Source organism: Melopsittacus undulatus, chromosome 9 (assembly GCF_012275295.1).
Source record: "Melopsittacus undulatus isolate bMelUnd1 chromosome 9, bMelUnd1.mat.Z, whole genome shotgun sequence".
In the NCBI taxonomy this organism is placed as follows: Eukaryota; Metazoa; Chordata; class Aves; order Psittaciformes; family Psittaculidae; genus Melopsittacus; species Melopsittacus undulatus.
Window position 1 is genome coordinate 11,203,980 of NC_047535.1, and position 18,297 is coordinate 11,222,276.

The window sequence follows — 18,297 nt, forward strand, 5'->3', positions numbered from 1 at the left end:
TTCTGCAAAGTTTCCTTCCTCTATTGGAGACTTCGCTGTCTGCATGCCTTGTGCTCTTACAAGGACTCCTCTAGTGTGATCGTGAGGGTGATCGTGTGCTTCTGCACAGCTAGGGGATCAGGCAGCCCTTCCAAAGGGTCACTGAGGTGATTTAGGACTTGGATCATCTGTCATACAAGTACAGGCTGGGAGAGCTGGGCTTGGTTAGCCTGTGAAAGGGAAGGCTGAGAGGACATCTTATGCTTTTCTCTAAATGTATGGGGCAGGAGAATGTACAGGTGGACTAAAGATAGAGAACCATCCTCTTGCTTTCAGCTAGAAGATCTAGTTCTAAGAGGCTCCTTGTGTTTCCCTTGGTCCACAGACCATAAGCTGCAAGAAAACTTAAGTTGTTTCAATTCTTAGTTACCAGGAACACTATTACACCCAATTCCAGTAAACTTCAGGTTGTCTCTGCAGTGCTGGAGCCTGGACAAGGTAGGTCAGCAGCCCTGCAGGTTGGCTGGGTATTGATCTCCAAGACATGCAGTCTTGATCCTTCAGGGGAGTTTTTCAACCCAAGTTACAGTGCTTAGCAGAGTCTGTTTTCAGGGAAGAGTGCTTTAGAGGAAATAACGCTGTGGTGTTAGCACAGGCATTGTACATACCAGCATCCCCTCTGAAAGGGAGGAGTCCCCAGCCTTGATCAGCTGGCTCTGGAGAGTTGGAAAAGGTGGAGGATGAAGAGCAAATTCACTCCAGTGTGATTTTGAGACATTACATAAAGGACAGGCTTCCTCGCACTGTATTCCCAAATATGCATATCTGGCCTTGTGAAGCATAATGCATGCTTTGGTTCCCACCAGGGAATTGTTGATCTTCATCTGTACCCTGCCACAGCAACATGCTTTTCTTGCTAGGGGCAAGCAGGAGCAGCAGGAGGTCCAGCTCTAGGCCAGACCAAAAATCCCTCTCCTCTGGCTCCTGTTCCAACATCACAGTGAGGAGCTCAGCAGGAGGAAAACTCTCATCTCAGAAGGGTGTTCTCCAGGACCCCAAGCAGCTGACACTGTATCAGTATTTCTCACCAGCAACCTTATGTGGGATCCCTCGGAGATAAACTTCAATGAAGAGAGAGACTGTCCAACAAAACCAGATGTATCATGGCAGACAATGGGAGACCAGAGGCCAGTTGCTTTTCACCCAAGGTTACGGGAACACTGCGCTGCCTCTGCGCTGCTTTGATTACAGCAGTCTGTGGCAGCACAGTGGAGTTTACCAGATGAGTGGGTTGGGGACACAGAGGTGTTTGCAGGAGTCTGGAGAGCAGCAGAGGAGTGTTCTGTGCCTTTGAGCATGGCTGGTACAGTGACCAGCAGTGTTGCCTGTGAAGCAGCTGCTCTGTGCTTGCTTGCTTCCTTACTGGTGGGGAAGCTGAGCAAGCAGCTCTAGAAAAGCAAGGTACCTTGAACACTATCAGAAGCAAAATTCTAAGTGTGTTGGCCAGGAATCAAACCTGGGTCAACTGCTTGGAAGGCAGCTATGCTCACCACTATGCCACCAGCTCTCTCTCTTTAAGGCTTTTCTCTATCTCCTCTGAGTCACAGACCTGTCTCCCTCCTGCTTCTCAATGGACTGGCCAGCCTCCTCCTTCCAGCCACCTGCACTTCCTCAAGCTGCTAAAAGTTGGGGAGTTTCTGCATATGTGAGGTGCTGGCTGGGGAATCAACTCCGCTAGCCACAGACTTGTGGAGATCAGCATCAAGGACTATCCAGGGCTGGACCATAACACTAAGCAACCTGGGATGGAGTTCCAGACGTGGACTTTGTCTCAAACTATGGTACAGTGTAGTGGTTTAAACCCAGCTGGCAACTGAGTGCGACACAGCTGCTCGCTCACACCTCCCCACCCACCCCGGGCACGATGGGGAGGAGAATTGAAAAAAATGTAAAACCTGCAGACTGAGATAAGAACAGTTTAATAGCTACAATAAAGTACAATACAATACTAATACTAATAACAATAATATGGGAAATAACAAGGGGAGATAATATAAAACAAAAAGGGGGGGGAGAAATATAAAACAGTAAACACAAGTGATGCACAATACAGTTGCTCACCGACACAAGCAGTCATGGGTCCCTTCCAGGTAGCTCCCCCCAGTTTATATACTGAGTATGACGTTCTACGGTATGGAATACCCCTTCTGTGATCACTCTTTTCCCTATCTTCAGTGGGATGTCAGGCATGGAAAATAGGATGAGAAAGCTTCCAGGTCAAGATAAATATAGGACCATGGAAAACACTATTGTGGGCAAAGCAGACTCAGCATGGGGTGAATTAGCTTTTTGCCAATTTGAAATAGAGTCTACATAGCAAGAAACAAAAGGACAAACATGAAACACCAGCTTTCCTCCCACGTACCCAGGCTGAACTTCACTCCAAACTCCTCTAACCAAGTGGCACAGGGGGGATGCATTTTCCTTCTGCTCTTCATGAACCTCTCGCTTTCTCTTCTCTCTGTCTCACATGTTCTACCCTTTCTAGAATATGTTTTCACAAGGAGGTTACAAATTTGGCTGATGGCACAGCTGTGTCCCGAAATGGGTCTACTGTGGAGATGGAACCACCTGTGAGCAGTGCAGGGCAGCCCCTTAGCTCCTCTCAAAGAGACCACCTTGGAGCACTCCCTTTGCCCTAAACTACCCAACACCTAGCCACATATAGCCAATACAATGCCCATTGGGAATGGCTCCTTGGTCCTGCTCCTGGCTGAACACACTGCTGGCCATGGCAGAAAACGGACTAGGACAGAGAAAGCCTCCAGGTGGTTGAGCCAACGACCTTGGTGCTCCCCAGACTAGCACCAGGCTTGTGCTGCTTCGCCCCTGGAGCCTGGGTGTCCCTGCTCATGGCTGGGAAGTTGGGATTGAGCTGCCCAATGGGAAGGCAGAAACACCAACGTTCCCAGGACACCCACTGCCTTTTGGGGGGAAGGAGCTGAGGGAGAGCCAGGGCCACGTGTGCACAGAGAGCAGGAGCGCAGCAGTGTGCAGACACTTGCTGAAGGCTTCAAGGCACTGCGTCGTGGTGGTGGTGTCCCCTGCCTCTGGAGCGAGGAAAAAAAATCCCAATTAGCAGAGGATGGTTTCGATCCATCGACCTCTGGGTTATGGGCCCAGCACGCTTCCGCTGCGCCACTCTGCTCCACCAACAGCATTTTTTTCACACCTTCCACAGCTCAGCCTGATGCTCCGTGGTGCTGCCAGCACCTGCATTTGTTCCCACTTCTGAGATGTTTGGATCCCATTCTGATGTCAGTTTCTTGTACCGTCCGGGATAGTTTGCCCCCCAGCCCCGGATTCGTTTAATGCTCTTGGTATAATATAAGTGATCTGGCCTAAGTATATCTGCTGTTATGCCGGGTTTGTGGGAAGACAAACCACACTGGCCTCAGAAGAGGGTCCATATGGGGACCAAATAAAAGAAGAGAGTCCCAGTTCAAAAGTGATCCACCTGACAGAGTTTGGGGCGAGCCAGGTCAAAAGTTTTGTACAAACAAAGTTAATGGAGAGCTCAGACTGCTCGGGGAAAAGGACAGTTATGGGGAGAGCACAGGTAGGAGGAAAGGAAAGAGATGTGAGAACAAATGCAGGTGCTGGCAGCACCACGGAGCATCAGGCTGAGCTGTGGAAGGTGTGAAAAAAAATGCTGTTGGTGGAGCAGAGTGGCGCAGCGGAAGCGTGCTGGGCCCATAACCCAGAGGTCGATGGATCGAAACCATCCTCTGCTAATTGGGATTTTTTTTTCCTCGCTCCAGAGGCAGGGGACACCACCACCACGACGCAGTGCCTTGAAGCCTTCAGCAAGTGTCTGCACACTGCTGCGCTCCTGCTCTCTGTGCACACGTGGCCCTGGCTCTCCCTCAGCTCCTTCCCCCCAAAAGGCAGTGGGTGTCCTGGGAACGTTGGTGTTTCTGCCTTCCCATTGGGCAGCTCAATCCCAACTTCCCAGCCATGAGCAGGGACACCCAGGCTCCAGGGGCGAAGCAGCACAAGCCTGGTGCTAGTCTGGGGAGCACCAAGGTCGTTGGCTCAACCACCTGGAGGCTTTCTCTGTCCTAGTCCGTTTTCTGCCATGGCCAGCAGTGTGTTCAGCCAGGAGCAGGACCAAGGAGCCATTCCCAATGGGCATTGTATTGGCTATATGTGGCTAGGTGTTGGGTAGTTTAGGGCAAAGGGAGTGCTCCAAGGTGGTCTCTTTGAGAGGAGCTAAGGGGCTGCCCTGCACTGCTCACAGGTGGTTCCATCTCCACAGTAGACCCATTTCGGGACACAGCTGTGCCATCAGCCAAATTTGTAACCTCCTTGTGAAAACATATTCTAGAAAGGGTAGAACATGTGAGACAGAGAGAAGAGAAAGCGAGAGGTTCATGAAGAGCAGAAGGAAAATGCATCCCCCCTGTGCCACTTGGTTAGAGGAGTTTGGAGTGAAGTTCAGCCTGGGTACGTGGGAGGAAAGCTGGTGTTTCATGTTTGTCCTTTTGTTTCTTGCTATGTAGACTCTATTTCAAATTGGCAAAAAGCTAATTCACCCCATGCTGAGTCTGCTTTGCCCACAATAGTGTTTTCCATGGTCCTATATTTATCTTGACCTGGAAGCTTTCTCATCCTATTTTCCATGCCTGACATCCCACTGAAGATAGGGAAAAGAGTGATCACAGAAGGGGTATTCCATACCGTAGAACGTCATACTCAGTATATAAACTGGGGGGAGCTACCTGGAAGGGACCCATGACTGCTTGTGTCGGTGAGCAACTGTATTGTGCATCACTTGTGTTTACTGTTTTATATTTCTCCCCCCCCTTTTTGTTTTATATTATCTCCCCTTGTTATTTCCCATATTATTGTTATTAGTATTAGTATTGTATTGTACTTTATTGTAGCTATTAAACTGTTCTTATCTCAGTCTGCAGGTTTTACATTTTTTTTCAATTCTCCTCCCCATCGTGCCCGGGTGGGGTGGGGAGGTGTGAGCGAGCAGCTGTGTCGCACTCAGTTGCCAGCTGGGTTTAAACCACTACACTGTACCATAGTTTGAGACAAAGTCCACGTCTGGAACTCCATCCCAGGTTGCTTAGTGTTATGGTCCAGCCCTGGATAGTCCTTGATGCTGATCTCCACAAGTCTGTGGCTAGCGGAGTTGATTCCCCAGCCAGCACCTCACATATGCAGAAACTCCCCAACTTTTAGCAGCTTGAGGAAGTGCAGGTGGCTGGAAGGAGGAGGCTGGCCAGTCCATTGAGAAGCAGGAGGGAGACAGGTCTGTGACTCAGAGGAGATAGAGAAAAGCCTTAAAGAGAGAGAGCTGGTGGCATAGTGGTGAGCATAGCTGCCTTCCAAGCAGTTGACCCAGGTTTGATTCCTGGCCAACACACTTAGAATTTTGCTTCTGATAGTGTTCAAGGTACCTTGCTTTTCTAGAGCTGCTTGCTCAGCTTCCCCACCAGTAAGGAAGCAAGCAAGCACAGAGCAGCTGCTTCACAGGCAACACTGCTGGTCACTGTACCAGCCATGCTCAAAGGCACAGAACACTCCTCTGCTGCTCTCCAGACTCCTGCAAACACCTCTGTGTCCCCAACCCACTCATCTGGTAAACTCCACTGTGCTGCCACAGACTGCTGTAATCAAAGCAGCGCAGAGGCAGCGCAGTGTTCCCGTAACCTTGGGTGAAAAGCAACTGGCCTCTGGTCTCCCATTGTCTGCCATGATACATCTGGTTTTGTTGGACAGTCTCTCTCTTCATTGAAGTTTATCTCCGAGGGATCCCACATAAGGTTGCTGGTGAGAAATACTGATACAGTGTCAGCTGCTTGGGGTCCTGGAGAACACCCTTCTGAGATGAGAGTTTTCCTCCTGCTGAGCTCCTCACTGTGATGTTGGAACAGGAGCCAGAGGAGAGGGATTTTTGGTCTGGCCTAGAGCTGGACCTCCTGCTGCTCCTGCTTGCCCCTAGCAAGAAAAGCATGTTGCTGTGGCAGGGTACAGATGAAGATCAACAATTCCCTGGTGGGAACCAAAGCATGCATTATGCTTCACAAGGCCAGATATGCATATTTGGGAATACAGTGCGAGGAAGCCTGTCCTTTATGTAATGTCTCAAAATCACACTGGAGTGAATTTGCTCTTCATCCTCCACCTTTTCCAACTCTCCAGAGCCAGCTGATCAAGGCTGGGGACTCCTCCCTTTCAGAGGGGATGCTGGTATGTACAATGCCTGTGCTAACACCACAGCGTTATTTCCTCTAAAGCACTCTTCCCTGAAAACAGACTCTGCTAAGCACTGTAACTTGGGTTGAAAAACTCCCCTGAAGGATCAAGACTGCATGTCTTGGAGATCAATACCCCAGCCAACCTGCAGGGCTGCTGACCTACCTTGTCCAGGCTCCAGCACTGCAGAGACAACCTGAAGTTTACTGGAATTGGGTGTAATAGTGTTCCTGGTAACTAAGAATTGAAACAACTTAAGTTTTCTTGCAGCTTATGGTCTGTGGACCAAGGGAAACACAAGGAGCCTCTTAGAACTAGATCTTCTAGCTGAAAGCAAGAGGATGGTTCTCTATCTTTAGTCCACCTGTACATTCTCCTGCCCCATACATTTAGAGAAAAGCATAAGATGTCCTCTCAGCCTTCCCTTTCACAGGCTAACCAAGCCCAGCTCTCCCAGCCTGTACTTGTATGACAGATGATCCAAGTCCTAAATCACCTCAGTGACCCTTTGGAAGGGCTGCCTGATCCCCTAGCTGTGCAGAAGCACACGATCACCCTCACGATCACACTAGAGGAGTCCCTTGTAAGAGCACAAGGCATGCAGACAGCGAAGTCTCCAATAGAGGAAGGAAACTTTGCAGAAGGATTTCCACTTGCTGCTGGGAGCAGATTTGACCAAGAGAGGAAGGTGAAGCAACATCATTCAGTCAGGAAAAGACGTGGACCTGCCCCAAAGTTCATAAACCTCTAGCAGCAGTGAGTAATGAAAGGAATTCAAGGTGCATCATTGAGGAGAGGGATGCATTATTTCCAAGACAGATCAGTGGCACTGCATCTAGTGGTTGGCTGCATGCTTGCACGTAGGGCACCTTGTTTCACGCCTGAGCAGCTTAGGTGATTTTAGCCTCCAAAACAACTCTGAGTAACAACATACATCAGCACTTGCAGAGCAGGTAGCTAACTGAGGGAAGACGAGAACAAACAACTACAAATCTCCAGCTGTGTTGCACAAAGTCTTTAATCAGAAGGAGCAAAAACAGGGGCACAGAACAGAGACCAAGAAAGACGTCTGCAGGGTTCGCGGAGGCACAGAGAACGGCCCGTTTCCCAAGGATGAGCTCCACAAAAATAGCTTCCCTTTTTCCATTCTGCTCCACCTGATTGCCATCCCAGGCCACCAAGAGCAGTCCCTGACTCCAGAACACTCCCCACATCAGCAGGAAGTTCAGCAAAGCAGAAGAGAATGAGCCCTTACTCTCAGGGGCTCAGGGCAAAGCAGAGCTGGAGGAGGCAGCGTGAGGCTCATCCTGGAGCAAGGAGTAGCAGACACAAGACCCTCCTGCTAGGTGGGAAGAGGACACCCAACCCATGTGGAAGCCGTGGCCATGCTCCTCCTACTGCAGGGTGCCTGTGCTCCTTCTGGCTCCATAGGCCAGCTTCAGCAGTTGAAACTGCAGCGAGGGGGAGGCAGACACAGGCCTGACCCCCCCAGACCAAGGGAGCCCCCAGAAGAGATGGGAACCCCACCAGTGCTGAGGGCGCTCCCAACCGCAGCTGACAGAGAGGATCCCACGGCTGTGCTCTGCGAGAAAGAGGTAAGGATGGGGCCCGGCAGGGTCACCAACACCGGGGAGGCCTCGATGGCAACGGTCGAGTCAGCACAGCGGGCGACACAGGGCTCACTGCAGCTGCTTGCAAGTGGCGTTGGGCCACAGGTGCCGCAGGGGCGTGGGGGACATGGTCTGAAGCAAGACATCTCTCGGTGAGCGAGGCAAAGCTGAAACACAGAGCAGGCAGGGAGCACAAACCTCAATATTAGCGTGTCCTTGTCTTCTTCGTCTCTCTGCGAATAGATCTTGGTTTAAATACACGCAGTGACTTTGCAACATCCAGAGCCCTCAGTGCCCCAGCAGGCTGCATGGAACTGGAAGACTGGCCCCTTTTGTAACAGGACCCAGTTCACTGGGGTTAAAGCCCCTGTGGACTGCCTGATCACACCCCATCTCCAGAGCAAACAGTGCTGCATTGAAGACAGCTCTGCATGCATTGGCCATTTGGTTAGAGACCATCTGATGGACATGCAAATTCTGGCGGGAAAACATCCCTGCATCTGAGCCCCACTGATCCTTTCTGCTTGGAAAACCCTCCTCTTCCCAGCTCCCCCCAGTCACCTCCATGAAAAGGACAGAAGTCTCAGGGGTTGACTATTCCCATTGCAGGGCTGAGCAGAGGCAGCCCAGTATCAGCCTAAGTAGGCACCAGCACAGAACTTCGGCCCACAGAAAGAGATAGAGCAGACTCAGGCTTACCTTGTTCTTAGAGGAAAGGGAAGCAAGAGAGGAAGATGCAGAGCCTGGAGCAGAGCAGGCTTTTATGCTGTGTTCCAGAGCCCTGGGGGGAATCAACATTCCTTGCTCATGAAGCATCTGAACACGTAGTAGCTGCTTTTTGCCAAGACCTCGCTGGTGATGAAGCCCTTGCCTCTTTCATCTGAAATACTGTGCTCCCCGTTTCTATTGATGAACAACTCATCTGTGCCGCGCCTTCATAAGATCGATCAACTCAGATGTCCCAGGCATGTGCAGAAGGATATTTGGAGTGTGTTTCCATCCCTTTGCCTTATTAGTGTTGAGCGCGCCTATCAGTCATAGTCAAATTCAGCTGTGAGGGACAACTCAAGGCAGCTCTCACGTGCTTTCCTTTCAGGCACTCTGGCTAACATGGAGAGACAATTGCTCCCCACGGGTAATTGCAGGGACACAGGAGTTCAAACAGAAGGTCAAGACTGCACAAACCCATATATGAGGAGAAACTGAGCTCGGCAGGGATGTGGCAAAACTCAACAGCAAGCAAGGACCATTGTGTGCCATAAATAACATTTCTCAGGAAGGACTGATGGCCATGAGCATCTTGCGTATACTCATCAGGCTCTACCACTGCCTGGTTTTGGGATGAAAGAGATGCCTGCCACCTTCTCTGAGTAGGACTCACACCAATTTGACTGGTTTTGCTCAGCAAGGGCATCCCAGAGACCAGATGCCTGGATGGCCTGCTTTCGAGGAGAAGTTAGAGGCTGGGGTCCATGAGGTCATAACCCATTTTTTCGATCACGTGTGGAGTGGCCAATTCCATGCATTTCAAATTACAAAGGGACATCAGATCAGTTTCCTAGAGCATCTGGGAGTCCTTGTGATGTGGAAGAGTTGGGAAAACCCCGGAATTGTAGGCTAACATGAGCCACGCTGCTGTTGACTTTAGTGGAGATGGTGTCCTGTTCTCAGGTCTGCCAGGCACAGCAGAGCTCATAGCTTCAGGTGCCAGCTTCATCAAAGAGCAAAACAGGTCAATGAGTGTGTGGGTTCCTTTCAGGAAGGATGCAGCATCTCTTTGATCACCCTCCGAAGTTCTGATTTCCTTGTTTCCAGCAGGTTCCCCACTTCCCACGTTCAGCCCAGGCCCATGGCTGGAAGGAGTCTTAGAGCATGGTTTAGTCATCAAGGGACATAATTATGGAGATCCCATGGAGAAGTCGCTTAAAAGAGAGCTGCCTGACACACTGGCCTGCTACCTATCATTTTCAATCTCCCTTTGTTATCTGAGCTGGTGGGCAGTAAAAACTGCCTGTGGCAAAGCCTTAGGAGGCATCGTCTCCTCTTAGGTCCTGACCCCGACAAGGCACTTCAACCACCAAGACATCTGTTGACAAAGTGACAGAGCAATCCAAAAGCAGTCCAGGATACTACTGGAGTCTGTTGTGGACTACTTCCTTGTAGAGGTGATGGAGAATTTGATCAGAGGAGAGACACTGCTAGCCCTGCTCCTTACTAGTGCAGAAGAACTTAGCAGAGGGATCAAGACAGGAGGTCGCCTGGTCAGCAGCAATCATGTCTTGGTAGAATTCTCAGCCTTGAGAGGTATAGGGTAGGTAAAAAGTAGAGTCAGGACCCTACATGGTAGAAAGGCACACTATTGGCTGTTTAAGGCGCTACCATGTGCGAGTTCTTGGAAAATGGCCTCAGAGATAAAGGATGCCGAGAGCTGAGACATATTGAAAGATATTTTTCTGAAGCCTCTAGAAATAACAACATGCAAGAGGTCGGACAGGGGAAGCAGGAGTCTAGGTTTGGGAAGGGAAGGCCTCTTAAGCAAACTGAACCAAAATAAACCGAACCAAGCCAAACTGAACGAAACCAAACAGAACCAAACTAAACTAAACTAAACTAACCTAACCTAACCTAAACTAAAATGAGAACATACCAAATATGCACAGACAGTGAAGGCAGGGATAAACATCCAGGGCAGATTACAGAGAATGTCATGGGTGTGTATGAAGGACATCCGGAAAACCAAACCATAGTTGGAGCTGAACTTGTCTGGGGCCATGAAAAATAACTAGAAGGCATTCTTCAGGTACACAGAACAGCAAAGGAAGGTGAAAGAAGTTGTAGCCCCACACTTCAGGTGAGCCAAGCGGGAGGCCTGTCTGTGACCAGCATGAAGAAGATGGAAGTTCAAGACCACGTCAGGAACTTGAAAGTGCACAAGTCCTTTGGGAACTGAGGAGATGCACCCAAGAGATCTGCAGGAACTGTCAGAGGAAGTTGCTAAACCACTATCCATCAAAATAGTGAAGTTGTAAAATGCCCAGTGGCTGGAAAAGGGGAAATATAACCCCCCAGATATATAAAGGGAAGAAAGGAAGACCTGGGGAACTGCGGGACGGACACTCTCACCTCTGTACCCTCAACAGCAAGAAAGGACCATTGTGCACTATGAGAAAATTCCCTGCTGGAAGGAGTGATAGCCATGAGCACCTTGTTTAAGTTCATCAGGCTCCACCACGGCCTGGTTTTGTGACGACAGAGATGCCCGCCATCTTCCCTGAGTGAGACCCACACCCAAATTGACGTGTTTTTCTCAGCAAGGGTGTCCCAGAGATCAGATGCCTGGATGGCCTGCTTTTGAGGAGAGCTGCAGGGAAGGGAGCCAGAAGCTCATTGTTCTCTGTCAGAGCTGGGGTGGCCATTTCCATGCATTTCAAATTACAAAGGGACATCGGATCAGTCTCCCAGAATAGTTGGGAGTCCTTGTGATGTGGAAGAGTTGGGAAAACCCCTGAATTGCAGGCTAACATGAGTCATGCTGCTGTGGACTTCAGAGAACACAGTGCCCTGGATGCAGGCAAGCCTGCCTTGCCAGAGCTCATAGCCTCAATCCTCCAAAAGTTCTTCTTCCTCAAAGGCATTTCTGCCTTTTTCATCACAATTACTCTCAGGTGCTCTGAGAGATGGACTCGAGGTCCTTTTGTAGGTTGAGATGCAGGGAAGCCTGTAAACACTGTGCTAACACAAATGCCACAGACAACCTCACCATGCAGACTGTTTTCTGAATGTCAGCAGAGGAAGGACTGTAGCTGGTTTTGCTTTAAGCAACTGTTAAACTAGAAAAGGTTTGAGTAGCTTTGTCGCCTTCAGACTGAGAGTCCCATTCTGAGGGGCTCTTTTTTTCCTTGGTCCATAGGCCATAAGCTGCAAGAGACATGAAGTTGTCTCAGCTCTTAGCTGCCAGGAACTGTGCTGTACCCAGGTTGAGGATGTCCCTGCAGTGCCGTCTCCTGAACAGGGTGAGTCAGCGTCTCCAGGGTGCCTGGAGATAACACAGATAGGTCTTTGATTCATTACATGTGCAGTGAAAGTCCTGGCTAGAAATCTCAAAGTGAAGCATTGCCCTGAAGCTCCCTGGGAGCCAGGTGTCATTGCACAGGCACTGTAATCTGCGTGGCAGAGAGGGCTGCATCAGGTAGTTGTAGCCGAGTGGTGATGGCAATGGAATCATTTGTCAAGGTCAGGATCTTGTCTAGGAGTGCAACTGAGAGGAAGGATATCTGGGCAAAGGCTGCTTAGTATGAGCTACAGGGTGAGAAACTGGACACACCATAACTTTGAGTGGCAGATTGAGAGGCTGCCCAACATGCATGGTTGAACGGAGAAAACATCACCAGAGCCCACAATCACAGAACCACCCATCACTGGGCTGCGAATGTACCCTTTGAGGTACGAGTGTTGAAGATGTTAAACAGGAAAAGTCTTCAGGAGGTTTCATCAGGCAAAAGGAAGATTCTCGGGGGATACCAGCCTGTGCCTCGTGAGAGAGGGTCTGCGAGACTTGTAGAAAATGCTGTGCCACTACCTTTTCTGTGAGTGAAATGTGCCCAGCGTCCCTGAAGGAAAGCTGCTCTTGATGACTGATGGCCAGGGACATGGAAAGACTTCAAGCTGAGCCAGGAGCCTATGTCTCAGGGAGGGTGGCTGCAGGACAAAGACCTATAAAGCATGTGTCTACAGGTCCCATGGTGTAATGGTGAGCACTCTGGACTCTGAATCCAGCGATCTGAGTTCAAATCTCAGTGGGACCTTGTGGAAGGTTTTGTCTCCCTCAGACCTTTCTCAGCATGCTTACACCTTGACAGCCTTGCTTTTGCTGTTGAGTCAGTTGTGTCATGCACTTTGATCTGGATCATTGGCCCTTGCACCCACTGTGCTTCCTTGCACCCTCTGTGCTTCCTTGCACATGTTGGCTGCTCCTGCGTGAGGGCATGCATGAGTTTCTCATCAAATCATGCAACACCTGAGGTGTAAATCAGAAAGTCAAAGTCCAGGCCAAGCAGGGGACATTTTTCCTGACCTTGCCTGATTCTATGTTGGACACCTCCAAAGATGGAGAATCTTCAACTCCCTGAGCAACCTTCTCCCATCTCTGACCACCAATGCCTCTGGCAGCAGCCAGAGTTCCAACTCTGCCCACTGCTTCTTGCTCTCTCAGTTTCTCTGGGGCTTTTCTGTTTCTCTTTGCCAACTTGATCCTTGCCAATTGCTACTCGTTCAGTTCAGGGAGCTCCAGCAATATATTGCAGTAGTCCATGCTTGGGACATGTCATGAGAGACAGCAGATCTCTCCTTGCACAGCAGGTAGTTAAGTGGAGGGGGAGGAGAACAAAGCACCACGAGTCTTCAGATATGCTGCACACAGTCTTTAATCAGAAGGAGCAAATGCAGGGGCACAGAACAGAGACCAAGAAAGATGTCTGCAGGGTTCAGGGAGGCACAGAGAACCACCAGTTTCCAAAGGACAAGTTGGACACAAAGCGGTTCACTTTTCCCATTCTGCTCCACCTGGTGGTATTCCCAGGCCACCAAGAGCAGTCCCTGATTCTGCAACTCCCCCCACATCAGTAGGAGGTTCAGTAAAGCTGAAGAGAAGGAGCCCTTTCTCTCAGGGGCTCAGGGCTAAGCAGAGCCAGAGAAGGTAGAGCAAGGCCTGCCCTGCAGTGAAAAGCAGGAGGCACAGCACCATATTGGCAGGTGGGAAGAGGACACCCAGCTCATCTGGAAACCGTGGCCATGTTCCTGCTCATACAGGGTGCACATCTTCCTTCTGGCTCCAATGTGGATGATCTGCCAGCTTCAGCAGTTGAAACTGCAGCGAGGGGGAGGCAGACACAGGCCTGACCCCCCCAGACCAAGGGAGCCCCCAGAAGAGATGGGAACCCCACCAGTGCTGAGGGCGCTCCCAACCGCAGCTGACAGAGAGGATCCCACGGCTGTGCTCTGCGGGAAAGAGGTGAGGATGGGGCCCGGCAGGGTCACCAACACCGGGGAAGCCTCGATGGCAATGGTCGAGTCAGCACAGCGGGCGACACAGGGCTCACTGCAGCTGCTTGCAAGTGGCGTTGGGCCACAGGTGCCACAGGGGCGTGGGGGACATGGTCTGAAGCAAGACATCTCTCGGTGAGCGAGGCAAAGCTGAAACACAGAGCAGGCAGGGAGCACAAATCTCAATATTAGCGTGTCCTTGTCTTCTTCGTCCTCTGCGGGTAGATCTTGGTTTAAATACACGCAGTGACTTTGCAACATCCAGAGCCCTCAGTGCCCCAGCAGGCTGCATGGAACTGGAAGACTGGCCCCTTTTGTAACAGGACCCAGTTCACTGGGGTTAAAGCCCCTGTGGACTGCCTGATCACACCCCATCTCCAGAGCAAACAGTGCTGCATTGAAGACAGCTCTGCATGCATTGGCCATTTGGTTAGAGACCATCTGATGGACATGCAAATTCTGGTGAGCAGACATCCCTGCATCTGAGCCCCACTGATCCTTTCTGCTTGGAAAACCCTCCTCTTCCCAGCTCCCCCCAGTCACCTCCATGAAAAGGACAGAAGTCTCAGGGGCTGACTGCTTCTATTGCAGGGCCGAGCGGAAGCAGCCCAGTATCAGCCTGAGTAGGCACCAGCACAGAACTTCAGTCCACAGAGAGAGATAGAGCAGACTCAGGCTTACCTTGTTCTTAGAGGAAAGGGAAGCAAGAGAGGAAGATGCAGAGCCTGGAGTAGAGCAGGCTTTTATGCTGTGTTCCAGAGCCCTAGGGGGAATCAACATTCCTTGCTCATGAAGCATCTGAACACGTAGTAGCTGCTGCTTGCCAAGGCCTCACTGGGGATGACGCCCTTGCATCTTTCATCTAAAATGCTGTGCTCCCTCTTTCTATCACTGAACATCAGAACAACTCATCTTTGCCCTGCCTTTGTAAAATCGATCAACTCAGATGTCTCAGGCATGTGCAGAAGGATATTTAGAGTGTGTTTCTATCCCTCTACCTTGTTAGTGTTGAGTGCGGCTATCGGTCATGGTGAAATTCAGTTATGAGATCAGCTCAAGGGCTTTCCTTTCAGGCACTACGGATAACATGAAGAGACATGCTCCCCACAGGTCATTGTAGGGACACAGGATACTCTGAGTAAGCTCAATCAGAAGGTCAAGACTGCATGAACCCATACGTGAAGTGAAACTCAGCTTTTTCAATGATGTGGCAAATCTCAACAGCAAGGAAGGACTATTGTACACCATAAGGAACTTTTCTGTGGGAAGGAGTGATGGCCGTTAGCGCCCTGCACATGCTCATCAGGCTCTACCACGGCCTGGTTTTGTGATGAAAGAGATGCCTGCCATCTTCCCTGCGTGGGACCCACACCCAATTTGACCTGTTTTGTTCAGCAAGGGCATCCCAGAGACCAGATGCCTGGATGGCCTGCTTTTGAGGAGAGGTTCAGGCATGGGACCAGAAGGTCGTAGACCATTTTTCTGGGTCAGGAATGGGGTGGCCAATTCCATGCATTTCAAATTACAAAGGGACATCGGATCAGTCTCCCAGTGCAGCTGCTGGGAGGCCTTGTGATGTGGAAGAGCTGGGAAAACCCCGGAATTGCAGGCTAACATGAGCCACGCTGCTGTTGACTTTAGTGGAGATGGTGTCCTGTTCTCAGGTCTGCCAGGCACAGCAGAACTCATACCTTCAGGTGCCAGTTTCATCAAAGACCAAAACAAGTCAATGAGTGTGTGGGTTCCTTCAGGAAGGATGCGGCATCTCTTTGATCACCCTCCAAAGTGCTGATTTCCTTGTTTCCAAAGGGTTCTCCACTTCTCAAAGACGAGCCCATGCCCCTGGTTAGAAGAAGTCTTAGGGCATGGTATAGTCATCAAGGGAGGTAACTATAGGGATGCCATAGATAATTCTCTTGAAAGAGAGCTGCCTGACACACTGGCCTGCTACCTATCATTTTCAATCTCCCTTTGTTATCTGAGCTGGTGGGCAGTAAAAACTGCCTGTGGCAAAGCCTAAGGAGGCATTGTCTCCTCTTAGGAGCAGATCCCAACAAGGTACTTCAACCACCAAGACATCTGCTGACAAAGTGACAGAGCAATCCAAAAGCAGTCCAGGATACTACTGGAGTCTGTTGTGGACTACTTCCTAGTAGAGGTGATGGAGAATTTGATCAGAGGAGAGACACTGCTAGCCCTGCTCCTTACTAGTGCAGAAGAACTTAGCAGAGAGGTCAAGACAGGAGGTCGCCTGGTCAGCAGCAATCATGTCTTGGTAGAATTCTCAGCCTTGAGAGGTATAGGGTAGGTAAAAAGTAGAGTCAGGACCCTACACTGTAGAAAGGCAAGCTATTGGCTGCTTAAGGCGCAACCATGTGCGAGTTCTTGGAAAATGGCCTCAGAGATAAAGGATGCCGAGAGCTGGGACATATTGAAAGACATTTTTCTGAAGCCTCTAGAAATAACAACATGCAAGAAGTCGGACAGGATAAGCAGGATTCAAGCTTGGGGAAGGCAAGGCCTGTTAGACAAACTGAACCAAACTGAACCATACTGAACGAAACCAAACAGAACTAAACGAAACAATACTAAATTAAGCTAACATAACCTAACCTAACCTAACCTAACTTAACCTAACCTAACCTAAACTAAACTAAAATTAAAACATACCAAATATGCACAGGCAGTGAAGGCAGGGATAAACATCCAGGGCATTTTACAGGGAATGTCATGGACGTGTATGGAGGGCATCAGGAAAACTAAAGCATAGTTGGTGCTGAACTTGTCTGGGGCCACGAAAAATAACTAGAAGGCATTCTTCAGGTACATAGAACAGCAAAGGAAGGTGAAAGAAGTTGTAGCCCCACACTTCAGGTGAGCCAAGCGGGAGGCCTGTCTGTGACCAGCATGAAGAAGGTGGAAGTTCAAGACCACGTCAGGAACTTGAAAGTGCACAAGTCCTTTGGGAACTGAGGAGATGCACCCAAGAGATCTGCAGGAACTGTCAGAGGAAGTTGCTAAACCACTATTCATCAAAATAGTGAAGTTGTAAAATGCCCAGTGGCCGGAAAACGGGAAATATAATCCCCCAGATATATAAAGGGAAGAAAGGAAGACCTGGGGAACTGCGGGACGGACACTCTCACCTCTGTACCCTCAACAGCAAGAAAGGACCATTGTGCACTATGAAGAAATTCCCTGCTGGAAGGAGTGATAGCCATGAGCACCTTGTTTAAATTCATCAGGCTCCACCACAGCCTGGTTTTGTGACAACAGAGATGCCCGCCATCTTCCCTGAGTGAGACCCACACCCAAATTGACGTGTTTTTCTCAGCAAGGGTGTCCCAGAGATCAGATGCCTGGATGGCCTGCTTTTGAGGAGAGCTGCAGGGAAGGGAACCAGAAGCTCATTGTTCTCTGTCAGAGCTGGGGTGGCCATTTCCATGCATTTCAAATTACAAAGGGACATCGGATCAGTCTCCTAGAGCAGCTGGGAGTCCTTGTGATGTGGAAGAGTTGGGAAAACCCCTGAATTGCAGGCTAACATGAGTCACGCTGCTGTGGACCTCAGAGAACACAGTGCCCTGGATGCAGGCAAGCCAGCCTTGCCAGAGCTCATAGCCTCAATCCTCCAAAAGTTCTGCTTCCTCAAAGGCATTTCTGCCTTTGTCATCACAATTACTCTCAGGTGCTCTGAGAGATGGACTCGAGGACCTTTAGTAGGTTGAGATGCAGGGAAGCCTGTAAACACTGTGCTAACACAAATGCCACAGACAACCTCACCATGCAGACTGTTTTCTGAATGTCAGCAGAGGAAGGACTGTAGCTTGTTTTGCTTTAAGCAACTGTTGAACTAGAAAAGGCTTGAGTAGCTTTGTCGCCTTCAGACTGAGAGTCCCATTCTGAGAGGCTCTTCTTTTTCCTTGGTCCATAAGCCATAAGCTGCAAGAGACATGAAGTTGTCTCAGCTCTTAGCTGCCAGGAACTGTGCTGTACCCAGGTTGAGGATGTCCCTGCAGTGCCGTCTCCTGAACAGGGTGAGTCAGCGTCTCCAGGGTGCCTGGAGATAACACAGATAGGTCTTTGATTCATTACATGTGCAGTGAAAGTCCTGGCTAGAAATCTCAAAGTGAAGCATTGCCCTGAAGCTCCCTGGGAGCCAGGTGTCATTGCACAGGCACTGTAATCTGCGTGGCAGAGAGGGCTGCATCAGGTAGTTGTAGCCGAGTGGTGATGGCAATGGAATCATTTGTCAAGGTCAGGATCTTGTCTAGGAGTGCAACTGAGAGGAAGGATATCTGGGCAAAGGCTGCTTAGTATGAGCTACAGGGTGAGAAACTGGACACACCATAACTTTGAGTGGCAGATTGAGAGGCTGCCCAACATGCATGGTTGA

At 50.0% G+C, this 18,297-nt stretch overlaps 2 long non-coding RNA genes and 3 other non-coding genes across 5 annotated transcripts; 2 read left to right on the forward strand and 3 right to left on the reverse strand.

Annotated features, from left to right (window-relative positions):
* Nucleotides 1-3,115: 3,115 nt before the first annotated feature.
* Nucleotides 3,116-3,187, reverse strand: TRNAM-CAU (transfer RNA methionine (anticodon CAU)). The gene has a single exon. It is a non-coding gene; the product is annotated as a tRNA-Met (tRNA).
* A 514-nt stretch (nt 3,188-3,701) lies between these two features.
* On the forward strand, nt 3,702-3,773 carry TRNAM-CAU (transfer RNA methionine (anticodon CAU)). Its single transcript has one exon. It is a non-coding gene; the product is annotated as a tRNA-Met (tRNA).
* A 3,476-nt stretch (nt 3,774-7,249) lies between these two features.
* LOC117436679 (uncharacterized) lies at nt 7,250-8,627 on the reverse strand. Its single transcript, XR_004550009.1, has 2 exons — nt 8,559-8,627; nt 7,250-8,026 (listed from the first exon to the last, which is right to left on the reverse strand). It is a non-coding gene; the product is annotated as an uncharacterized lncRNA (long non-coding RNA).
* Nucleotides 8,628-12,592: 3,965 nt separating this feature from the next.
* On the forward strand, nt 12,593-12,664 carry TRNAQ-CUG (transfer RNA glutamine (anticodon CUG)). The gene has a single exon. It is a non-coding gene; the product is annotated as a tRNA-Gln (tRNA).
* Nucleotides 12,665-13,264: 600 nt separating this feature from the next.
* LOC117436675 (uncharacterized) lies at nt 13,265-14,933 on the reverse strand. The gene is made up of 2 exons (XR_004550005.1): nt 14,583-14,933; nt 13,265-14,051 (listed from the first exon to the last, which is right to left on the reverse strand). It is a non-coding gene; the product is annotated as an uncharacterized lncRNA (long non-coding RNA).
* Between the last annotated feature and the right edge of the window lie 3,364 nt (nt 14,934-18,297).